Below are 24,635 nucleotides of genomic sequence, written 5' to 3' on the forward strand. Positions count from 1 at the left end.
GATTATATTATTAAAATGGGTGCCTGAATACATGTGGTCCATGCATGAGCCAGAGAGAAGAATGTGCAATAAATCATTGTTTAAAATGAATGTTTGTCATGGTTGCCTCCTGTTCACTAAATTCAACCCCAAGTCCAGGCCTTTTCATTCATCAAGAACTTTACACTCCACAGGTTGTGTGCCCCACAGCTGATTAAATTATTCCCCAGTCATGGAGAGCCGCCACCTTGTCCCTCGGAGAAAGCGCCATGTCATGTCATGTGAGTAATAAAGTTCTTGGTTTGGGTGGGGAGCGCCCGGGCTTCTATGGAATCATTAAAAAAGAGGAAATGTACTTAAACGTGTCCATGTCATGCATAGAGCATGCGCGGATGAGCATGTGCTGGGAACCAGCATTTATGATGAATGCAATTTAGCACAGACGAGGCCCCCGATGACCCCGTAGCTTTCCTTTGTTTCAAAACGGAAGCATCTCATTTTATGTTTGTCGCATTGGTTATTTAAACATCCTCCTCTTGATAAAAACCCAGGCAGCTGCTCATTTAGGGAGTCGGTACTCGGTTGTGGAGTAAGATGGCAGGTTCACGGCTGTTCTTTGTAACGTCTGAAACTTGTTCGAATTAAATGCGGAAGGGGCACGCCTGGACCAATGATGTAAAGGGAATGCATCTGAATAAAAATTATGATCAGTCATGTTTGAACCACTGAGGTCCACGGCGAAAAGAGAGCTGGTGTATAACTTGCGGGGGGGTGACCTCAGGGAAGTGAGACTCTAGTTGAGAGGGTTCATGGACATTGGTTTTATATTACTACTGGATAAATGAATGGGTCAATAAACAGATACGTGTGAAAGAAAAGAAAGAGGTCAGAACACAGACCAATTTTGAAGCTGTGAAAGAAAACAAGGAATATTACTTCAGTTCTGTAACACCTTGGTCCATTAAGAAAACATATACATGAAGTGTTACTACTTTATGTTAGAAGCAGCTAAAAAGAGGTGTTTAATAGTCAATGCTTTGCTCTTAGTTTGAAGTAGAATTACTAGCTGTTTGACTCAGGAAGAAATGAGGATTAAACAAATGGTTAACTAAGTGGATGGATGCAAAATATGAACCATTGATGGATGTATTGTATTCTTTTTGACATCTGCTTTGTGCCCCAGAATGGCTGCACCTTGTTTGTTTCCGTCCTTATTTAATGATGAAGATCTTGGCTCTTACCTTTGTGGCCAAGGAGAGCAGAGAGATTAGGGTAAGTAACAGATGAAATATTTATTCGTGGTTTCATCATTTTGTTTATGGATGGCCTATAATTCTTAAAAAGAAGAGATGTCTTCATGCAATCATAAAACAAATCAAAGCAGCACAGGCAGAGACCAATGATAAAAACTGGCCTGAAAAGGATCATGGCTCAATCATTTTGCAAAACCGAAAAAACAGGTTTCCATTAGAAAGGTTGATTGCCCCCTCTTAGAGTAAGAGGATTATAGGCACTTCTAGGCTTGGTCAAGGATCTTGTTCTTGGGTTGGTTGTGTTTTCCTTGGGTTATAAATAATCAACCACAAAATGAGCTGGTAAAAAAAAGAAACATAAAAATTAAAGATAAAGAGCCAGTAAAATCACAGCGGCCACTCATGACCAATGATGTGATTATTCATAAAGCAAGAATTTGTTTAATTCAGGTTAACAGTTTGCCACTCTACTTAAGAAGTACATAGACTTTGGGAGTTCCTGTTGTGGCGCAGTGGTTCACGAATCCGACTAGGAACCATGAGGTTGTGGGTTCGATCCCTGACCTTGCTCAGTGGGTTAAGGATCCGGCATTGCCGTGAGCCGTGGTGTAGCTCACAGACACGGCTCAGATCCTGCATTGCTGTGGCTGTGGTGTAGGCTGGCGGCTACAGCTCCGATCCGACCCCTAGCCTGGGAACCTCCATATGCCATGAGAGCAGCCCAAGAAATGGCAAAAAGACACACAAAAAAGAAGTACACAGACTTAACAGTCAAAAATTCCTCCCTTGTTTGGAAGTAGAGTCTTTACTTTTGACTTTATTTTTGAAAATGAGTACCTGACTAAATTAACAACAAGGGAAAATTTATATATAAAGAAAATTAAAATAACCCAAGTGTCCCAGTGATACAAGTGTACGAAACAAGAATTATCATCAACCCAATTTTGCCTGTTCGAGATCCACTTAACCTAAGAGATTTAATGTTACATTGGACATAGATAAATATGTGTGTCTGTATCTTTGTATCTACGTGTGTGTGTGTGTGTGTGTGTGTGTGTGTGTGTGTGTGTGTAGAGGACGTGGTTTATCATGAGGACATAGATGGTAAAATGTCTATTGGTTTTGTTCTTGCAATTTAGTGGGTTCAGGAGTGTTACTGTGTTCATCATTATTACTGTTTATTATTGTAAATCAGTCCGTGAAAAATTAAATGAGAAGAAGTCAAATCATGGGCCAGTGAAACAAGGATTGTGATTATTACAGTTCTGCCCCACTGACACTCATGAACTGAAACATTTTTAAAATATTTGTTTTAATAGTATCTGGTATATAGTACTACATGTTGTACTGACATAATTTGGATAGTTTTGCATGCTTCTCACCTAGATTGTTTTTTTTTTTTTTTCCCTCCATCAGGCACAGATACTAGTGACCTGATTGGAGGTAATGACAGGAGGCCCCCCTACCCCCTATTTTATGTTTTTCTGGCACTTTGTACCTGGGAGAGTGCTCCAGTTACTGATGCTAAGTATTCATTTCAGCTCAGCAAGGACTGCTTCAAGTCTGTGTCAGGCTCTGGGCCGGTCATGGCGTTCATATCTCAATCTGATCTCATTCCCGCATTCAAGTGGCTCCTTAGGCTTAGGTGGAGACCTACGTATAAAGGTAGTAATTCAGTATCATAAGGCCGGTAGGTGAGCTTTCCAGACGCACAAACGGCAGGACCCCAGTTCAGTTTTACATGTCAAATGCTTTATAAAAGTGAAGATGCCTGAGCCACTAAGCAACTCCGTTGGCTGAAAGGTCCATGAAGTTACTTAGCACACTTAGCACACTTAGCACAGAGAGCCCACCTAAGCCGTTTGTTAAATGACCCATTGACTCAATGATGAAAGACAGAGAGAATGAATGAATGAAGCGACGAGTTAGTCAATGAATGAGTCTTGGAGTAAGCAAAGGAAAGAAAAAAAGTGAAAATGGGAAGGAGTGCCCAGGTGAGTGAACCCACGGATGAGGCATGAGTCATGGAAGCAGTAATGCACAGGTATGATGCATATACATCTGGATGAGCCAAGGGTGTAAGAGACGGCAAGAGGTGGGCGTGAGTGATGGACGAGGAAGTCGAGGAAGGAAGGAATGAAAGACCGGGGGTCAGGGCTCCATAAGTGAAAGATGAGTGCTCAACGGATGCGTGAATTGATGCGTGGATTCCTGAACAAGTCTGTGAATGGATGGATTAGCGAAAGTGAATTAGTAACGAGGAGATGAATGAGCCAGGGAGTCAGTGAGGAACAAAGCGAATGAATGATTAAGAGGTCAACAAATAAGTGAGTGACTAAATCGGACAATGAAACGAGGACGGCGTTGAACAGTTTAACAAAGGGGTAAATACATCAGTCAGTGCAGGAGGCACCTTGATGCGGGAATGAATAGGCAGATGGATGGAGCAGGGGGCATCTTAGTGTCATTGGATCAGAGAATCATCAGCGAGCGGGTGAAGGAGGCAGTGAAGGAGTATATGTCACCCAGGGGAAAATCCATGCTCTGTGAATGAGCGGGTGGGAAAGTGTCCGAATCAGCAGACGACGAGTGAGTGAGTCGGTCACCCACGGGCGAGGCAGGGAGCAGATGAGGTCACACTGGGCATCCTTCCCTGACCACGCCGGACAGAGGGAGCCACGCCGCAGCCTCACAGCACCTTAGAAACACTGCCCAGGGCACCCGTTCTACTCTGTCCTGGGCATTTGTTTCTATGTCATCACTGAACTGACCGGTCCCAAGAGCCAGGAATGGGGTCAGCGTCTTCTCTGTCTCCCCAGGGCCTGCCCAGCCCAGGCCCAGGAGGCACCCAGTAAATGATGGCTGAATAGGGAGTTCTTGTTGTGGCTCAGCAGTAATGAACCCGACTAGTATCCATGAGGACATGGGTTCGATCCCTGGCCTTACTCAGTGGGATAAAGATCTTGCGTTAGCGTGAGCTGTGGTGTAGGTGGCAGACATGGCTCAGATCTGGCGTTGCTGTGGCTGTGGTAAAGGCCGGCAGCTGCATCTCAGATTTGGCTCTTAGCCTGGGAACCTCCATAAGCTGCAGGTGCGGTCCTGAAAAAAAAAAAAAAAAAGACAAAATAAAGGACCAAAAAAAAAAAAAAAGGGGTGGCCGAATGTGAATGAAGGAACAAAGAGCTAAAAATACCTGTGCTTTTGTGGAACCAGGCTGGCCCTTCTCTGCAGGCCCTGGGGGCTGCTCTGCGGGGAGGCGTGCTGTGTGTCAGATGCTTTGCAGCCCCTCTTATGCAACTGCACGTTCTTCCCCGAGTCTGGCTCCTGCCAGACAGTGAGACAGGACACTGGCCGTTCTGACTGCCCTGGACACGGGCCCATCCTTGGGCAATGTTCGCTTGGAAGGGTGGAATGGAAGCCCTGGATCTTCCCGAAAGCCACCCTGGCCTCTGCCAAGTCCGGAGGTGGAAAATAACCCAGTCCTATTTGTACGCCGCCAGCCAGTGGGCCCCCTCCCTGACTCTCCCCCTGGTCCTAGTTTCGAGACTGTGGGTTGGACACAGCAGGTTGAGGCCTCTGGCCTCACTTTCACCTGTGAGAGGAGAATAGCATCCCTACCCGGCTGGATTGCCCTGAGAACTAACCCTGTGGAACAAAAGCTTAGCACCGGCCCTCACAGGACATACCTGCTGTGTACGTAGTGCGGCACCTGGGGGGCGGGGGGACAGATGCCTTAGAAATTACCTGAAGTAGCTGACCTTGACGGTGTCAACGGCATTTATATAAAAGCTCCCATGTCCCCCTGTCCCAGAAGAATGGAGAGCTCAGCTACGTTTTGGAAGCGTGCCCGTCCGAATGGGACAGGCCAGGCCAGACCTGGTACCTTTCAGGCAGGACAGCACGTCCTTCCACCAGGGACAGACACCAAGAAGTGTGAGTTGGCAGCACTTTTGGACTCCATGGGGCATTTGGCCAAGATTCACCCTCTCCCTCCCTCCCCCCGCCCCTTCCTTCCTTCTTCCCTTCCCTCTCTCCATCCTCCTACTCCTCTCTCCCCGCTTCCCTCGCTTCCGCAGTTAGATGGTCAGCATCCACGCCTGACCCTGGATTCCGTCTCCCAACCTGGTCTTGCGTCCTTCCTTTGAACGTAACGTGGGGGCGGTGCTGTGTCCTCTGGCTTGGACCAGAGCTGCCTCCTTCACAAAGATTTGATGTCGGCTCAAATCATGGGCCTTTCTACTTCAGCCTGAATTGGGTAGACTCCCCCTTTCCTAACTGTGGACACTGGGGCCTCTGACTTGGCGTCTTCACTGGAAGAAAGGCAAGGCTAGGACCTCGGTGGGAGTTGGTCAGTGGCTTTGGATCTCCGGGTTCAGTCAGGTCAGCGGCGTCTTCGGATGTCCTTGGAGGAAAGAGAGACCAGTGGGTTGTTGGAGCTCGTGCCGCTGCTGCCTGGTCATTTCCTGGGCAGTTGTGACCAGCCAGCCATCCCCTGCAGTCACTCAAACATCATGCTTGTTAAGGAAGGTTCTACTGAGTGTCAGGGTTTGAGCTGCCCCATCAACGTTCAAGCATTTCTCTTCGAGGTGTTGCCAGACGACAGACCGCGGGTAGAATGGAGTGCACGTTGACCTGTCCTCTACCACGTTTCATGCCGGGTTTCTCAAAGTGGCTGCCTGGGACGCCGGCTGACGCTGACATTGCCCTCACGTTCTAAAGTCACCGTCCCCAGGGTCTCCCTCCTTCCACCCCGACCCCAGTCCAACCCCCATGGCATCCGGTAAGCCCATGGATCTGCCTCTCTTCTCCATCACCACTGCATCCGTCCAAGCTCCTGGGGCTGGCATCAGCCTCTGCTTGGTCTTCTTGCTCCTCCTCCAACTTGCTCTCCTCCCTGTGCATCTTTCTAGAATGCCTGGAGAAGAGTCCCCTGCTCCTTAGAGCTCTCTTGTGAGTTCCAGAAGTCCCAGGGGGAAGCCCAAGCTCCTTGGCTCCAGTCTCCAGGATCTCAAGACTTGACCTCCGGCCAAGCTCCCTGGCCTTGGGCATCCCCAGCAGACTCCCCCTCCCTCAAGTCTTCATGCACCGTGTCTCTGTACCTTTGCACAAACCCAACCCTTAGGCCACTCCTCACAGTGCTCAGTCACTGCAGGGCTTGTCCCGTCTCCGCAGGGGGATGAATCACCCGGTCCTCATCGTGACCCTGAACTTGACTTCCATTCAGAAACCTGTCCTGTTGCTTGTCTGTCACCTATTTAGGCATCTGCCTTCCTAACCAGACCTTGAGTTCCCCAACTGGGGGTGCTTGGTCTTGGGTGCCTCAGACCCCCCACTATCAGTACAGAACCTGCACAGAGTAGCTGATCCATCCGTAGGGAAGCTCTGAGTGAAAGAATGAATGCACAGAAGCATGATTGCGTGGCCCTGCTTGGGGACAGATGACATCCCTGGCAGAGAACCGGGGTCTTTGGCCTCAGGACCAGCCTCTCCCCACCACCGAGGCTGGCCCTCCCGCTCCAGCCAACTCCACTTTGCCTTCCGCCTGCGACTCATGAAGAGATATGTCCCCTTAACCCTTGAACTTGCCTGCGACGGAGGGTGTTTTCCGTCAATGGCGTGAACAGAGTCTTCATTCCTTTTTCTTAAGTAAATCTCACCCCCCAGGAAGTTTGGACAGGATGTGGGCAATTGGACCAGGGCTCGAAACTGAACATTCGGCAAAAGGCCCGTTTCAAAATTTGACACCCCGTGGCCACTGGCCAGAGCCAAGTCCGGCTTGTGGGGGTCTCTGGGGCTTCCTCCCAAGAAGCAGAGTGAATGTGGAAAACAAGGCTTCAGCTGTCGCTGGGGCAGATGAGGGCTCGCTAAACAGAACTGCGTGGTTTGGTTTTGCTCTGATGAAACTCGAGTGGGCATGGTCACCCTGAAAGCAGCTCTTCTTTCAAGCTTTCCACAGGGGGCCTCAAACCCTCTGGAAGCCAGAGGGGACTTTGAGTTGGTCGCCAAATGAATGTGTGGGCGCTAGAGGGACCCAGGCTTTGGCCCAGGCCTAGAGGACAGATGCACAAGGGCAGGCCTGGGGACTGTCCTGCCCTGCTTGGAGGCCCACAGAGGCCAGAGGCTCGCTTTCCCAGGGCAGGGAGTGGGGTGGGGGTGTGGGGGTGCAGATCTCAGGGAAGCTGGGGCTCGGAGCCTGGTAGGTCGTGATATTGAGGAGAAAGCATAATAACATTATATTGTGCCTGCTGTCAGCAGACTCAGCAGGGGATGACCTCAGTTCCTCACTGCAGAGACAAGGACCCTGGAGCCTGGGGAGGGCAGTGCTGTTCCCTGGGTCCCACTAGGGCCACCGTTTAGCCAGGCAGTCATGACTCCATGTCCCATGCTCTCCCCGGGATTTTTCTCGTGGGCACCCAGAGCACAGAGCAAAGCCTGGGGCTGGGCCCCAAGATGACAGAAGTGGCTGGTGGGGGCAGGCATGGGGCAGATAGCCCTGCGACTGCTGTCCTCCTGTCGCACTGTCTTTGGTGGAGTGGATGCTGGCTCTGGACTGGCCCTGAGGACAGGCGACTCCGTTGTCTCCTGTTCTCTCTTGACTTCTTTTTGTCTCTTCTCTGCCAGGAAAGGTAGCAGTGTGTGCCCTTGGAGAAGCCACCGGGACCCTCCACGTTCCACTGCCATCGTCCTTAAGAGGGAAGTCAATTTCATTCATTCTGCAGACACCTTCAAAGGGCTCTGAGCTGGGCACGTGAGTGAGCACGTGGCCCCAGCGTGGCGCTCTTGGACCCCGGGGTGCGTGCGCATTGTGTCACACGTCCTGCGCCCCCAAACCCGAGAGGTGCTGCCAGTTGTCCCTTCGCGGAGGGTCCTTCCTTTCACCGACTGAGTCTTGGGCTGGAGCCCGTGACTGCCCGGCTTGGCCTCAGTTTCCCTGTCTCTAGACCTAGAGCAAGGCTGATGACCCCAGGTCCCCCATCGCACCGTGTCCGCGCGGAGGCGAGGAAAGACCTCTCCCCGTTTCACTGCGGTCCTGACCCTCCTCTTTTCTGTCCTTCCGGACCACTGAGCCTCAGTTGCAATTTGGGGGCCAGTTTGATTTTCTTTTCCCTCTGATCTGAGGCGTCTCCTACCAGCACGTGTTTTTTTTTTTAACTCAGCACAAGGAGAGTCCGGCGAACTTGGCAGGGGCTGGACCTCATGCCCAGCAGATATTCCCGGAGTTGGCAGGCGCTACTGCCCCTTTGTCGAGGTCCCTGTGCCCCTTGGGTCACTCTGCTGCTTTTCTGCATCTCTGCGCCTCTGCCCGCTCCCGTTCATACCCGCCCTCTCTATACCCACCAGTCCCTCCCCTCTGCCCCCACTGCTCTGCAGGTCATGTATCCAAATATTCAGTACCCGGCATGGTCGGCCCACACGCCTTGGCTCAGCTGTCAATCCAGCGGGTGGCGCTCATCAGACTTGAAGGAGCCAAACTTAAAGGCGGGGGGGGTCCCACCAAAGGAGTCCCAGAACTGCAGAGGGCCACTGAGTCCTTCACTTCACACCTCTCCCTGCTCTTCCCCCCCCACCCCGCTCCTTCTCTCCACCCCTTCTCAGGTACTGCATTGTGTGCAGAGGCAGAGGAGGGGGCTGTGGGGCGGGGTTGCCTGGAGACGAGGTCCCCCACCTAGTGGCCATTCTCGGATGCGGCAGGGCACAGAGGAAAGATGACCTAGAAAGTGCTGGGCAGATGTTGGAGAAAGGAGGGAGGGGGAGGCCCTTCTTGGACCCCCAGCCCATCTCCGCCCTCCCTTCCCCCATCTCCCCTGGAGTGGGCTAAGCCGGTGGGTCTTGCTGTGAAGCCCCCAGTGCTGCAGGGGGCTCATCATCGCCCTTCTTGCAGAGAAGCAAACTGAGCTTAGAGGAGCATGGCGAACCCAGCCCTGCCCTGAGCTCAATGTGTGTCCCCTGGCCCCAGGTAGGGAAGTGTGGGGCAGGGGATGCTCTGTGCCCAGAGCCTGGGTGTCTGCCACCTCCCTCTGTGGGAGCAGAGGCACTGTCCCCTCTCATGTGTGGGTTTGGGTCCTGAGAGCATCACAGCACATGTTCATGCTTTGTTCATCAGGACAAGAGAACTTGAAACTTTCCTGGCCAAGTTTACCCATTTGGTGGCCTTTCATGAAATCCCTGCAGGGCAGCATCTGGAAAATTCACTTCCCTGCTCCTGACAGTTGCCCCAAATAGCATGTTTCAAGTCGCAGACACACGGGCTTGCTTCTGGCCCGGCCCATCAGGGGCGAGGGTCCAGGGCCCCCGTGGCCAACCTGAGCTCGCCCACCGCCCCAGAGCCCCCAACCCCTGGCCTCCACAACCTCAGGGAGAACCCCAGTGGGGCCTTCTCTGTTGTTGAGAGCAGCCCTCTTCTTTCCCAGCAGAGAGAGCCTGGCTGAGCGTGGCTCCCAGGCCGGAATGGAGTGCAGATCCCTGCTGACCCGGGCAGGCAGTCAATAGCTCTGAACCTAGGGTCGGGGGGAGTTACCAGGATGGGCCTCAGCCTCCAATGTCAGGGTGAAGGGGCGTCCCCGGGACGTCTGCTCCACCCTGGGGGAGGCACGCTACAGTTAGTGTCCTGGCTCTGGGTTGGAGCTCTGGCGGGCTTCTGCATGTGCATTAAATTCTTTAAAAGTTGAATAAAGAGAATAAAATGAAAGAGCCATTCATGGACCAGCGATGACTAGTGCCATGGAATGAAGACGGAACAGTCCAATTCCGTGCGTCCTTGAATGCAGTGGACAGTAGCAGTAATACCAGCAATAGTGGTAACTGGCTGGGTAGAAGTCAGGGGCCCCGCCCCGATCGTCTAGGCCAGTCCCAGAGACCCCTGGGCTCTTTATCTCAGTGACTGTCCCGGCTGCTGGAAACCGAGGTCCCCTTCCCGTTCCTCGCCTCCGCCGGTTTCCAGCCCGTTTCTCCAGTTTCCCCAGTTCACACCTCCCCTCACCCCCCGTGATCGGCCCCACGCGGAGCTCCAGCCTTGAATTCCATGGCCGTTCATTTCACACTGGGCTATGAGCTTCCCACGGGCAGGAGCCAGCTCTGCCCCGGCCTCACCCCCCCGCCTCCACCCTGGAGGGATGCATCCCGTTGGTCAGACCTGCGACTCGCGCTCACTCCGTTGGGTTCGGCTTTGTGACTTGGTCCCCTCGCCCTGGAAGGTCCATCCTCGTGGAGCGTGGCAGTGAGGTCCCTTGAACGCAAGACTCTGGGGATACGTCTGTGGATGGGTGGAGCGCCTGCTTCGCTGGGTGAGTTATGCTTTCCTTGGCTATGTTCTGAGCGGCATACGGACCTGCGACGGGGGGTGCAGGCTTGGTCTTGAGAACGTAAAGACTAGAGGTGATCAGAGGAGGGCGAAGGGCTGGAGCGTGCGGAGGGCCTCAGAGGGCCCGCATGCCCAAAATGCCCAGAGGCCAGGCCGGTCCTGGCAGCTGCTTCCCTGAGTGGAGGACAAAGCCACTCAGAAGTTACCCAGAGTGAAGAGGCGAGGTCAGCAGGGGCTCGACCCTGGACAGCTGGCCCTCATCTCTGGGCCCACCCAGGTGGCCACTTTGCAGCTGACCAGACACCAGTCCTTTAGGGCAGCTTGAGTTGGGGCCTGGGGCCACGTTCACACCCCTGCCCCAAGTGAGTCTCTTTCACACATTATGCATATAATTGTGTTTTGTCAACTCATTTCTGTAGTGGAGAATAAATAAGGGGGAGCCATGGGTGTTTTCCCCATGAAAAATACTAAGGTCATAACTAAAATTTATTACATGTAATGATTCTCGAGAAAGGAAATCCATGTTTATTGTAAAAGCTTGTAAAATGCTAAAAAGAACAAGAGGAAGAATAGGAGTCACCCTGGCCTTGCCACTCAGAGATGACCACTGCCAACGTTTTGGTGATCAGCCTCTGGTCTTTTGTTTTACATAAGGGTGTGTGTGTGTGTGTGTGTGTGTGTGTGTGTGTGTGTGTGTGTGTGTACATATGTATGTATATTTTTAATTGGATTTATCATAGTTGTCCTAATTTTTCACCTGACTGTATATACATCCTGAACATTTTCTCATGCCGTAAAGTAGTTTCCCATCTCATGGTTTTTTTAAATGATGCCAATATGCTAAGCTATTTCATAATTGATTTAATGGATCCACTCTTGTGAGATATTTACATGCTTTTTAGAAGTTGGATGCTGTGAGTTAGGATGAGCAACGTTGTTTATGCATCTTCACAAATGTCTCTGATTATTTTTCCTGCAGTGCATTCTAAAGGTGGAATGGCCGTGTCAAAAGATGTGAGCATTTTATGGCCAGATTCCCTCCTTAACCTTTGTACCAACTTACATTCTCAGAATGAGTTTAAGAAGCAGCTGTTTCTCTGGGAATTATCAAGGTTTTGAACATTTGCCAATTTGTCAAAACATAATTTCATTCTTTTCATTTTCTGTTCATTTAGTACCTGTGATAAGAACATTTTTCCCCTCATACCTTCATTGGTTCTGTGTATCCGAATTGCCAGTGAAGTTTCTTTGCATTTTTCAGTTTTCATTTAGTTTTATTTTTGTCAAAGTCATGCATATACCTCATTCGAAGAGTCAAATCATTTTTTTTAAACAAGGTTTTGTAGAAGCATCAGAGCTCTAGCTTTCCACTCCAACCCCATAGCCTGCTCCACAGAAGCAACAGCTTTTAATTGATTGTCTCGATACTTTTTTTATTTGACTCTTTTTTTTTAATTTTTTTGTTATGGTTGATTTATAGTGTGTCTTGACACTTACAACCCTGTTTCTGATAACATTTTTCTAGTTATCCAAAAACATTTTTTTTTTTTTTTTTTTTTTAGTGTAGGCATTACCTTGACTTTTCAATAGAAGATGAAGGTTCGAATTCTCTTCCAGAAGTGCCTTGGCCTCACCACACACAAGAACAGCTCTCTGTCCCATCCTTTCAGTATCTTTAGTTCACAATTTCGGTTTGGTCAATCATCAGTGTTTCTGTTATTAAAACAGTGCAAACACTCTTGATAGCTGAATGGCAGCATGAAGGTTATTTACTTCTTATGGCTTTTTGTTTTCTCTGGAGTTAATAATTGTTTTGGTTTTTGTGTGTGTTTTCCCTTCACTCTTTGACTGGTTGCCTAGTTGTTAATGAACCTAACTTGGCACACAGTTATCCCGAGCCCCTCCATACATCCAATCCCATTAGCATTTGTTTTGTTTTGTTTTGTTTTAATTTCAAGTGGTTTGAAGAAATCTCTCCATGGAGCCTCCTTGGCTGTTCTGGATTGCTTGATCTTCAGGCTTCGTGCCCTCATCTTGGGATGTCCTCCTCGTTTTCTTCCGGAGGATTCCCTTGACCATCACTCCGTGGTTGGATTCCTGATGTTGTAAAGCCCATGTTATCCTTTTTGTTTGTTTGTTCCCCCCCCCCCCCCCCATTTAGCTAGAGTGCATCTTCTGGTAGTTTCCTGAGAAAAGGTTCACGTGAGGTGAAATGTTAGGGACCTCTTACGTGTGAAAAGGGAAACGCCTAGCCCACACTGATGCTGATGGTTTGACTGGGTATAGACTTCCAGTTGGTACCTTTTTTCCCCTCAGATTTGGAAAGCATGAAGAGTTGTCGTCTAACTTTGAGGGCTGTTGATAAGTCTGCAAGCTCTGTGACTCCTCATCCTCTGAATGGGACCTTTCCCCTTCCTGCCTGAACTTGTGTTTTCTCATTGTCTTCTCATGTTTGGAGTTTCGTGTGTATCTGTCTTGATGTAGATCTATGTTCATCTGTTTTGCCAGGCCCTTTTGATCTGAAAACGAGTGCCCTTCTGTTGTAGGCAGTTTTCTTGAACAATTCCTTGGATAATGTCCTTCTGTTTTCTCTTGCTAGAATCTATATTGTTTGTATGTTGGATCTCTTTAACTAGTGCTTTACAATTCATGTATTTTTTCCTCTGATTTTCATCTCAATCTCTTTGTTTCCTGAGAGATTTATCTGTCTTCATCTTTTAACCTCTTTTCATTTCTGCAGTATCTGATTTTCAAGATTTTAAAATTATACCCTAAATATTACTTTATAACAGTTTCTTTCATGGATGGAATTGCTTCTTTGATTGTCCTTTTAATATTAATAATAGGTTTTCTGAAATTTTCTTTCTCTTAAAGAGTCTCCAAGCTTGTTTTTTTCTTTTCTTCCTTCTAAGTGTTTCTCTAACTTTCATGTTAGGTGCTTTGCTCAACTCTCTGGTCATATAGAGAGATATATAGATATAGATGATATAGATAAAGGTATAGATTTATATATGTTTATTTAAATTTGATATGTAAATATATATATGAAAGCGAGTGGGTGAACATCTATATTGACCACATTGAACTCAAAATTGTGTACCTATTTTTTTCCTCTGTGTATCTTTTATTTTTAATTTATAAGACCTTTCAAAATAAGAATGGCGATTTTTCTTTCCACCCTATATTACCATTTTTCCCCCAGTTTTCATTTGCCATTCCATTTTGTTTGTGGAGCTTTTCAATTTTTCATTTAAAAAATTTATATTCAAAAATCTATTACCAATTATTTCTTTTCTTTATTTCTATTTTTTCTTCTTTGCTTAGAAAGACCTCTCCTACCCCAGGCTCATCTAATTAGTCACTTTAATTTTTTTCTAGTTCTTTCATGATTTCATCTTTATATTGACTCTTTAATCCTTTCGTTATTGTGAGAAGCAGCTGTGTGCCCCATTTCCACATTTACAATATGCTAGATACTTCTGTAGTTTTTGTTTCTTGCTGTGGCTCTCTATTATGCCATTAATCTCTCTATTCTTACCCTAGTATTGATTTGTTATAATATATTGCATTGTTATAACAAATATTATTATTTGATAGCAGTAGTCTTTTTTCATTCTTGTTTTTCTTGATTCGTCTCACTTGTTTATTCTTCCAGGTGAATTTTAGTGATGCGATGAGGTTAAAACCATTCATTATAGATTTTCTGTGGAACTTTATAAAATTGTAAATTAAAGAGAATTGATATTTTTGATATTTGGGCTTTGCATATGTTACACTTTGATATATACACAATTTGTCAACTTTGACACATTCACAGTTTGTCATTAGGTGTATTTCAAGGAATTAAGTATTGCTTCTATTATGAATGTTTTCTTATATTTTCTAACTGGTTATTACTGGTATGTAGGGAAGAGATTGTGTATTTATTGTTATTGTCTCTCTCGTTGAATTCTCTGATATGTTTTATAATTTTTAGTTGAATGTTTTGGAATTTCTAGGTAAAGAGTCATTCATATCTATAGCATTATATCAAATTTGAGAAATATTTTATCTCTTCTATTTCTCTTTCTTGTCTTATCATATTGGCTAGATCTTCCAAAACATGGAATTGCTGATAATGGAAATCTTTGTCTCATTTCTGGCTCATGTTAAGTATGATGACACATAATTTTTTAGGCTGTATGTTTTTTATAATGCTAATGAAGTATTTATTTCTAGTTTATGTATGATTAAAATTGGGAATGGATTTAGCGTTTTGTGAAATTTTTTGATATCTGTAGTGATATTCTTGTTTTCTCTGTTGACCTGTTGATGCAATGAATTATAATAATGTTTCATAACTCTGAAACATTTTTGAATCAAATTCTACCTGGTTATGGCATATTGTTCTTTAATATACTACATGATACTACATGATTTGCCCTGCTAGTATTTCATTTAGGACTTCTCAAATTAATTTTTTGTTCACTTGATATCAGAGTTATGCTGGCTTTGTAAAATGAATCAGGGGACATTCCATCCTTTTCTATATTCTGTACCATACAAACATCATTTAAATGATTTATTCCATGAAAGCTTGAACGAACTCAGCCATATAACTCTCTTGTAATAATTCTGGCAACTTTTCCTATTTCTTCTGTATTTATTGGATTCCTTTAGGTTTTTCTACATCTTTAGAATGTTTGCTTCTTTTTCTAATACAACTCAATGTTTAAATGTGCAGAGACTGGAATCAGACAACTTGGGTTCAAATTCCTGCTCTGTCATTTCTCATGTGACCTCAGGAAAACTATGTCTTCTCCCTAATTCTTAGTTTCTGCATTTGTTAAATGGTTAATGAGAGCATGTAGCTAAGAGGGCCACTGTGAGCATTAAAGAGATAAAGTATATTGCACTGCGCCTGACACATAGTGAGTGCTCCATGATTTTTTTAAGCTAATATTAATCCGAGAAAATAATCTATTTTTCTGAGATTTAAATATTTCTTAGAATAGACTTATAAATACTATTTTAAAATAGAATTTATCTATTTCTATGACTATGTCATCTTTTTCATTCTCAATTTTGCGTATGTGTACTTTATCTCTTTTTTACTAGGTGAGCTAGAGGAGCGTCTGTTTTAGAGGTTTTTCGAGGAATTAGTTCTTGGAGTAATTTGTCAATTTAACTGTTCATTTGTGTGTGTGTGTGTGCACGCACACATATTCAAATTCAACAATATCTGCCTTTATCTCTGTTGATTCCTTCCTTCTGCTTTTCTTAAGCTTGTTTTATGGATCTATCCTCATGTCCCTTATGTTATTCTTCTTTAATAATGAAAACATCTCACAGTATGAATTTGCCTCTGGTTGCAATTTTGACTGCATGTTATATGTTTTAATATGTAGTCTTTTCAATATTTTAAAATATTTGTAATTGTGCTTTTCATTTCTTTTTGTTCTTAGAAGAAATGATTATCTGAATTAAATGTGCAAAAGTAGAGCTTTTTTAAAATTAATTTCTAATTTATTTGGGTTGTGTATTGTTGCTTATATCTTTTTATTCAATTTTGGTCATATTCCATTGTGGATTGAGAATGTGGACACACAAAAATTCTACTTTGGGGAATTTACGGATGTCTTCTTTGTGCCTTATATAATCAATTATGTGAATGTTTCACAGGCCTTTCAAAGTAAGATATGCATCTTCTTTATAGGATACAGATTTTGGTGCAAAGACATTTAGCTTTACTATCTCTTCAGTTGATTCTTTGGGATTTTCTTGGTAAAGAGTTAAGTAATCTATACGTAACCATATTTTAAACCTCATTCTAATAGTTTAGAACATTTATCTCTTGTTTTGTTATACTGGTCAGCGCTTTTTGGAGCATGTTAACTAATATTGATGAAGCAAGCATCTTTTCTTCATTTCTCATTTTTTGTTCAGTATGATTTTGCTTGCCTCTAGGTTTGAGGTGTGTTTATCATTTGCTTGCTGCCTATTTGATGTCTTTAGGATTGAGAAGGCTCTGGAACGTGTGTTTCTGTTTCCCCATCTTAGGGTAGAGTTTTATTCCTATGTAAATATTCGTGAATGTCATATGGTTGCTGTGGATGGTACCTTCTGTCTCGGGTGGTTTTCTTCCACCTGTTTAATGACTTTGCTCTTGGGTACTTGAAATTGCAGAAGTACCTCTGCTTTATTTTCATGTGTGTTCCTGAGTTAGGTAACCCTGCTTGCTCATGTAATTGTTTCTGGAAGTCTGTATTCAAGGCAGAGTGTTGTTTGAAAGCTGAACCAGACACTTGCATGTTCCAAAGAATTCTGCTCCTCGAGAGCTCAGTATTCTGTACCTTTCCAGGCAATTTCTAGCATTCCACAGATGTTCTTTAATTCTTTTCTTTCCAAACACATAGTTGACTGCCTTCAATTCGATTATTGAGGCTAAGGATTGGCTCCATTGGGTTTGTCTAATGATTTCCATCTTTGTCTTAATTTCTTAAGTATATACACAATCTGTGCTCTTACCACAGATAGCGGCAATTTTATTTTTCCATTTTCCACTATTTTTATAAAACAATAAGAGCAGAATGTACTTAAATACTGGTTTTCAAATACAGCCAAACCCTTTGTTCAGACCAAATAGTACCCAGAATCCCAATAAGTAAAATAGATCAAATCAAAACTGCCCTGTGTGGAGCTGGGCAGAGACCTGGAGCTGTAGGCACCATCCTGACAGTGACGGGGTGATGGGGTGGTGGGGTGGGAGGGTTGTGCCCCTCAGAATACTGTCTAAAAACCTCTGCAATGAGATATTTAAGCAATTGCACAAGCAAACGGAACAAATTGCTGCGTATGCAGAACTGGGGATCCTGTTGATCAGGAGTTGATTGCTGGCATTCGGCCGCTATGTAAATTCCATGGTTTTTTGAGATGTTAGTGCATGATTGTGTGGGCTGCCTGAGAGTCAAACGCATGAAAATTGAGGCCTGTCCCTTGGATTTGAGGGGGTCTTTTGAGTGAATTTCTTTAAAGTGTGCCTCAAGTAGACAACATACAGTTGGATTTGAGAATGTTTGGTGTGAATTAAAAACTCCCTCTTTTAAGGGTGTGTAACTCATTTACATTTTTTTCCTGGATTGTCTTGTCTGAATGTAACAATACTGCACTTAATGCTGTTTTTTTTTTTTTTTTCTTCATCCTTCTTTCTTTCCTGCTGTCTTTTATTATATTATACAGGCTACATTTTTTCTTTAAAATTTTTTTTTTCTTGAATTTCTGTTGTGGCTCAGCGGTAACAAACCTGACCAGTATCTGTGAGGACATGGGTTCGATCCCCGGCCTCGCTCTGTGGGTTAAGGATCTGGCATTGCTGTGAGCTGTGGTGTAGGTTAGAGATGCTGCTCAGATACTGAGTTGCTGGGGCTGTGGCATAGGCTGGCAGTGGTAGCTCTGACTTGACCCCTAGCCTGCGCACCTCCACATGCTGCTAGTGCGGCCCTAAAAAGCCAAAAAAAAAAAAATTCTGATGATTCAGAAAGCATACATCCAGTTTCTAAGTCTATTATTGCTCACATCTCAGTTAAAACAAACAAACAAACATGCTTACATGTGTATTTCCCAGTGGCTTTAAAAAAAAAAAAAAAAAAAGTGAAAGCATTCTGCCCTCCCTTTGCTCTGTGTGTAACTTATTACATTGAGGATGTAGCTGTTTCTCCCGGTTCTCCCGTGAACCCCCTTCCAAACGCTAAGACGTGAGTGGGCTCTATCACCATCTCTGACTACCTTCCCACCTACCCTTCGAGAGGAGCAGATGGCCTCTGTGCTTTTGGTGGCCCGCCCCCCTCTGCAGCAGCTGAACTTCCATCCTATTCCTCCTCCTACTACTCGGCCCCTCCATGACCAGGGGTCCCTGTGTGGGTCGTATCCCTCTCTCCCCGATCCTGGGCACTCCTGGGGGTCAGGAATCCTGAGTGTTGGCCCTGGATGACCTGGCCTCCGCCCAGGACGCGTGCCGGCACGCGTGTGTTCCTGGCTGAGGGCCTGGGAGGATGCAGGGTTGAGTTGGTGTGAGGATGAGCAGCGGGGTAGCAAGAAAGTGCCCAAAGGAGTGTTGGTGAGAAAGAAGAGTGTGTGAGCAGGTGGGTGTATCAAGGGGCTGTTGAAAGAAGGGCCGAGCAGGTGCACGGGTGAGGGAGTGGCGTGATGCCTGGGGCCTGGAAATGAGTGAGAAGGGCCCCCGGCCATCAGGGGACCAGAGGCTGGGTGGGGAGGGTGGGCTGGCCCACCTCTCGAGAGATCCAGGAGGCAAGTGGGGGATGCATGTCACGTACACGGAAGGACAAGTCTGCTTTCAGGGCCAGTCTCTGCTATTCAGAGTTGTCTTTTCGTTCCCTGCGGAGACCCCTTCCTGGGTGCTGGAGATGCAAGGCGAAGGTCAGTGACCCCTTCGTGCCACAGAGGAGTTCCCACACCAAGGGGGCAAGAGAGGGACTTCCTCTTCCATCACGGGCACAGGGAAAATAAAAGCCACCATCATTGTCCCCATGTTTCTCTGTCCCTACGGCCAGTGGAGGAAGTGACAGGCCCCTGGCTCGGTGGCACCTGCCCCCAAGCTTAGGCTCCATCCCTGCAGCTTCTTGGGAGTGTCACAGAGCCCCAGCCAGCACCCCCTTCCAGAACCTCCCCTTGGCTCTCACCACAGCGCGGTCCTGTGAATCTGAAGACTCTCGGGAACCCACCTCCTCTCCACCATCCTCTCCGTGGGTTCTCTTCTCTCTTTTTTGCCTGACTTCCGACACTACCTTTCCACCGAAAGGGCTTCCGTTAGGATCACCAGTGACCTCCATCGCTGACTCCACATTCTTGCTAGGATTTCTCACCAACACTTCAAATGGGAAAAAAAAAAAAAGTTCACAACTAGACCCCTGCTCCCCTGCCAACTCCTGTGCTCATCTGGTGGCTCAGAGGGTGCCACCACCCTCCCCTGGCTTCCACGCCAAACACTTGCAAGGATTTTTCTCATTTTCTTCCTGCTCCCCATTCCTGATCTGGAACCTGAGCAAGTCTCCCGTGCTCCTCTTGCTAAACTATCCCCAAACCTGCTCCCTTGTACCCATTTCCATGGCTCCTGCCCTGTCCAAGGTGTCACTCTCTCCTTTTGGACTCTTGTACTCTTTCTCCCTCCCCGTCTTTTGCTTCCAGCACTTTCTTTTCACATCAGTGAGAGATATAAAAATGTGATGCTCAAGACCTTTATCCGCTAATGAGGGCTTTCCTTTGGCTTGAGGATAAAAATCTTTCATCTTATATCTTTGCATGATCTAGTCCTCACCTAGCCCCTCAGCATCATTTCTGGCACATTCCTGGCTGTCCATGCTCAGTTCACATGGATGCTCTTTTGGTTACCGTGGTCCATCCAGCTCGTGCTCCATCCAGACTATGCGCTGTCTGGTCCGTGAGCCATCTGTGTGGTCCATGCACCATCTGGATGATGCTCTATGTGGTCCATGAGCCATCCGGTCCATGAGCCATGTGTCTGGTCCGTGCTCCATTGGTTCCATGCTCCATCCGTTCCGTGTTGCATCTGGCTCCTGCTCTACCTGTCAGGTCCATGAGCCATCTCTCTAGTCCACATTCCACCCATTCCTCTGCTTCAAACCTGCATTGTCCACTCCTGTCCCCTCTCTTCCTAGCTTAGTCTCCTCAGTCTTCATCTTTTACTCTAGGCTTCTTCTGAGAAGCTCCCCCAATTAGTCAGATCATCTTCTTCTTCTCATACGCTCCCCATTCCTTCACAGCATTTTGGCCCCTTTTAATTATGACATCAACACTCTGCAATAATTATTTCGATGTGAGTCGCCCCTGCTAAGCTAGATGCTCCAGGATGCTGGAGACCCTGCTTTGTTCACAGCTCCAGCTCCAGCACTCCAGGGTTTTCATCAAGATGAGGTCATTTCTGTGACTGACCACATGGGAGATGTCACTGGGGAGGCAAGACGAGGGCAGGGAGCCATGGAAGGTCAGGGGAGGCAAAGGCCTGAGCTGGCCGAGGCAGCGGCAGGGCCTGGGGAGCAGGCAAGAGAGGGGGGTGCGTGCTGTTCTGAGGACTTTGGTCCCTGACAGCTGGGTCGTGAGCAGGATGACCTGCCATGGGCTTTGAGACTTTGGAGGACAGCCGTGCCTCCCACTGCGCTGCCCCAGAGCCTGTCCTTGTCCTCTCCTTGGATATCAACCAACCTGCTGGCTGGGCCTCCCATTCATAGAGGGGGGAGGTCCTGACAGCTGGGCTGCAGGAGGGGCCGGAAGGACCCAAGGAAGCCCCCCGGGAGCAGATGGCGAGGTCGAGCGGGTTCGGGAGGAGAGCCCGCTACCCGCCCAGCTCTGTGTGGCACATGGCGAGGGCTATCAGAGCTCGTGGGAGGCGGGGCCCATCGCTACCCAGAAGTCGAGGGCCCCCCTTTCACCTATGAGCGCTGCTCTGAGAGCTTCCCATCCTGCCGTGCAGAGCCCACCACTGCGCTTCACTGCGACCGAGAGACAGTTGACCATGTAATGGCCAAAGCAGGGTCCGTGTCGATGGTTTGCCCCTCCGCAGTCTGTCCGAGTTGGCATGGCCTTCCCGGGGGAGATGCTGCTTCAGGGTGGAGGCACGTCTTCCCTGTCACAACTGCTCCCCCACATTTGGCGGGGGGCAGTTTATGTTCCCCAGGTGCCTGCTTCCCAATGCCCAGGCAGGCCTCAGAAAGCGTCCTGGAAGCCTGGAAGCGACACCAGCTTCAGGGACGAGCCCTGGCTCTGGGGTCGGCACCGCTCCGTGGTTCCTGAAGAGGTGGTAGACTGTGGAACGTAGGCGTTGTGACTTTTGACCTATGTAACATGGTCCACTAACTCTCAGGATCCAATCCAGCCTCGGTGTTGCCAGCGTGAGGGAACAGAACCCTGGCTGTAGCGGCGGCCCTGCTGCCTGGTTATCCCTCTGGCCCCTGGTGGACGTCCCAGTCCTGCAGCAGGGCCTCCTAAAGGCACCCTCCGGGGGCTTCTCTGGAGGTGGCACAGCTTGGGGGACAGACACCAGTCCCGGCCTCAGCTGTGGCACTTGAAGAGACAGCTTGCCGAGGGCCACACGCGCCAGGAAAGGGTTGTGCGATGCTCCACCCTCCCCAGGAGCCCAGCCCACTTTGGGTAGGGGGGGCTTCAGGGAACCAGTGCTATGCCTTCAGGGAGAGCCAGCAGCCCAGCCTCCATCACACTCCGTGGCATCGAAGAGATACCACCCTGGGTCGGGGTTCCTCTGTGCGTGCCAAGAGCCACCTGGTCAATGTTAAGTTCCGTCCCAGGGGTTTCCCAGAGGCAGTGCCACAACCGGCAATGAGACGGAGGTTCTCCTCTTAGGGAGTCATTTGACCAAAGCAACACCGGCAGAGTTCCCGTCATGGCCCGGGGGTTAGTAAGACCCTGACGTAGTCTCCGTGAGGGTGTGGGTTCGATCCCTGGCCCGGCTCAGTGGGTTAAGGATCCAGCGTTGCTACAAGCTGCAGTGTAGGTCGCAGACATGGCTCGGATCTGGTGTGGCTGTGGCTGTGGTGTGGGCCAGCAGCTACCGCTCCCATTCGACCCCTAGCCTGGGAACTTCCATATGCCGCAGGTGCGGCCCTAAAAGGAAAAAGCAAAACAAACAAACAAACAAAGTACGTCTACTTGGTTTACGAAGATGGCCTGGTGGTTGCCGCTCAGATCCAAGCCGGCCCAAGAGGACCTCCTGGAAATGCCCTGGGCGTTGGGGCAGACGGCTGTCAGTCTTTCTTTGTGGCATATTTTTTTTTTTTCTTACGCTCAAAATTAGGGCTCGTGACCTGGGCTTCACGTGCCCTGAGACTCTGCTTGGCCCACGCAGTCTAAGTAGACAGGGGTTCCTCTGGGTTGCACGTAGGCCAGCTTCTGTTTCTCCTTTTGCCCGCCACCCCCTCACATGGTTCTGTCAGCCGCGTGCCAGGCCCACCCTCCCGCTGCACCCACCTGCCCGTGCCCTCAGATCCAGCACACTGCCTGGCACATGGTAGGCACGCGATCAGTGTTTCAGGATCCGTGACATCCAGAGCGTCGTCCACTTCTGCTCAGTGGGACTTGCAGCCTTGGAGGGCTTCCCGGAGGAGTGGCCAGCTTTGGGGCATAAGCCCGCAGTTCCAACGTCAGCATCAGCTCCTGACCGTGGAGACAAGACCCTAGCCTGTGTGTGCTTGTCGCATGATGCATGTCTTGTACGCGACCCGCCCTCTGATTCCCTCCAGCTCTGGAAGGCTTTCTGGACGTGTCCGCAGCCTCTGTCCTCGGCGTCCCCGTGTGGTACTTGGAGAGATAGTAGACCGTATAGCGTACGCTTTATCTGTGACGTATGTAACACGGTCCACTAACCCTCAGTATCAAATCCATCCTCGAGGCTCCCGCGAACGACGCCGTCTCCGGGCAGGCACCATTGGACCCGCGTCAGGCCCACCACGGCCCCCGAAGAGATGGTTTATCTGTATGGCATGCTCTTTGCTGCATGATGCGAAGTGACACTCTGTCGCTCTTCTTCCACCAAGTTCTGCCTCGGGAAAATCTCGCCGGCTCTGGGGAGGAGATCTTGATGCTCTTTCTGGGACCCGTGCTGCTCTGTGGCATTCGGTGACATGGTTGACTCCGAAACTCTTGTTTAGTGTCCGCCATGACCTGCTTCTTCTCAGCATCCACTCCGGTCCCGAAGAGCTCCTCGGAGGTGACTCGGCAGACGGGAGCCGTCCTCCAGCCGTCCCTGCCATTGTGCGGTACTTGAAGAAATGGTTTACCGTCCCACATACATTTTGCATATGTATGTGGGACGGTAAACCGCTTCTTGGTATCCAGCCCAGCCATCCAAACCGTCCTGGACAGAGCAGGAAGTCAAAGAAGCCACGCTGGCCTCCGCGTCCGCCCCCCGCTCCGTGGTACTTGGCGGACTGGTAGACTGTTAGGTGTGTACTTAACCTGTTAATGCTTGCGACACCGTCTTCTCCTCAGTGTCAAATGCAGCCTCCAAGGGCCTCCTTAGGACAAGGAGAACCTCTAGAAAGGTGTCCCGGTTTCGCCTGGGTGCATAGCCCCCCCCCCAACCAGAGTCCTTGAAGACACGGTGACCGGCGCCTCGGACGTTCACGCAGGAGGCGCGGTGCACCCTCTGCCGCCCGGCGTCCTCCAAGCTGCCCCCAGACGGCTCCGGGACCGAGTGCCCCTGTAGAGGCAGATCCGGGTGCCTGCAAGATGATGCCACTCCAGGTACTTGAAGACACACCGACCCGTGTGTGTCATTGACGATGCGTGTAGTCTATCTTTTTTCCGTCTCAAGTGTAGTCTTCTCGGGGAAGATGCCCTGGCCGGGGACTCAACACCGCTTCTCCACGAAGATCTGATTGGCCCGGCCGCGTACGCTTACCCGTGATGCACGTTCCACGGCCCGCTTCTTCCCCTGCCTCGGCTCCAGCCTTGGAGAACCTGGCGAAGAGGCTGCCAGCCTGAGGGGCGCGTCAGAGCGCGGGTTCTGGCGCCAGCTCCTGCCTCACGGTACCTGGAAAGGGTTCAGCCGCACTGCATGTGTCTCCTTAACAGCGTATGCAACGCGGTCGGCTTCTTCTCAGTATTACACCCAGCCTCGAAGGTCTCCGGGGAGGCGTCAGCCTCCGGAGACGAGGTGCTGGTTCTGGCCCCAGTGCTGCTGGGGGATACTTAGTAGAAGTTGACCATGCTTCATACGTCTTACTTACCACGCATGGAATTTGGTGCAGCTACGGTTTCACAACAGCAGAGGCACCTCGGGGTGGGGGTGGGGTGGGTCCTGTAGGCCCTGCTGAGTATCAGGCAGGGCACTCGTTCTGGCAGCATCTCCACTCCGGGTCCTCGGGGGGCTTTCTCTGGGCTGCGTCCAACTGCCTATAGCAGACGGTGTAGGGTGGCCTCTTTTCAATACCGAGTCCAGTCTCGGAAGGCTTCCCGGAGGTGAGGCTGATGAGAGGGAAGAGAGAGACGCCGGTTCTGACATCAGCCCTTTCCACGGTACCTGAAAAGATGGTTGACCATAGGACATGCGCTGTCTCTGTGTCGTATGTAAT

General features: G+C 48.8%; 2 long non-coding RNA genes and 3 other non-coding genes across 6 annotated transcripts in view; all 5 read left to right on the plus strand.

The window, feature by feature from the left end:
- The window catches only part of LOC110258339 (uncharacterized), a 54,453-nt gene extending 44,557 nt beyond the window's left edge, over positions 1 to 9,896 (plus strand). The window contains exons 36-38 of one of the 2 annotated variants that reach the window (XR_014811406.1): positions 174 to 260; positions 1,163 to 1,251; positions 7,854 to 9,896. This is a non-coding gene — a long non-coding RNA (uncharacterized LOC110258339). Of the gene's footprint in view, positions 1 to 173; positions 724 to 1,162; positions 1,252 to 7,853 lie in introns of those variants that run through there. The other variant, XR_014811407.1, reaches the window with a different exon arrangement.
- On the plus strand, positions 643 to 715 carry LOC146402084 (small nucleolar RNA SNORD113/SNORD114 family). Its single transcript, XR_014811721.1, has one exon. It is a non-coding gene; the product is annotated as a small nucleolar RNA SNORD113/SNORD114 family (small nucleolar RNA).
- A 503-nt stretch (positions 9,897 to 10,399) lies between the features above and the next one.
- Positions 10,400 to 12,589, plus strand: LOC146402085 (uncharacterized). Its single transcript, XR_014811429.1, has 2 exons — positions 10,400 to 10,516; positions 12,492 to 12,589. It is a non-coding gene; the product is annotated as an uncharacterized LOC146402085 (long non-coding RNA).
- A 10,271-nt stretch (positions 12,590 to 22,860) lies between these two features.
- Positions 22,861 to 22,936, plus strand: MIR411 (microRNA mir-411). The gene has a single exon (NR_162157.1). It is a non-coding gene; the product is annotated as a microRNA mir-411 (primary transcript).
- A 380-nt stretch (positions 22,937 to 23,316) lies between these two features.
- Positions 23,317 to 23,395, plus strand: MIR299 (microRNA mir-299). The gene has a single exon (NR_162156.1). It is a non-coding gene; the product is annotated as a microRNA mir-299 (primary transcript).
- The last annotated feature ends 1,240 nt before the right edge of the window (positions 23,396 to 24,635 follow it).

The sequence above is a fragment of the Sus scrofa genome, chromosome 7 (genome assembly GCF_054392235.1).
Source record: "Sus scrofa isolate SSC_HxYL_T2T_F1_AM1 chromosome 7, Sscrofa_HxYL_maternal_Yorkshire_Landrace_v2.0, whole genome shotgun sequence".
Classification (NCBI taxonomy): Eukaryota; Metazoa; Chordata; class Mammalia; order Artiodactyla; family Suidae; genus Sus; species Sus scrofa.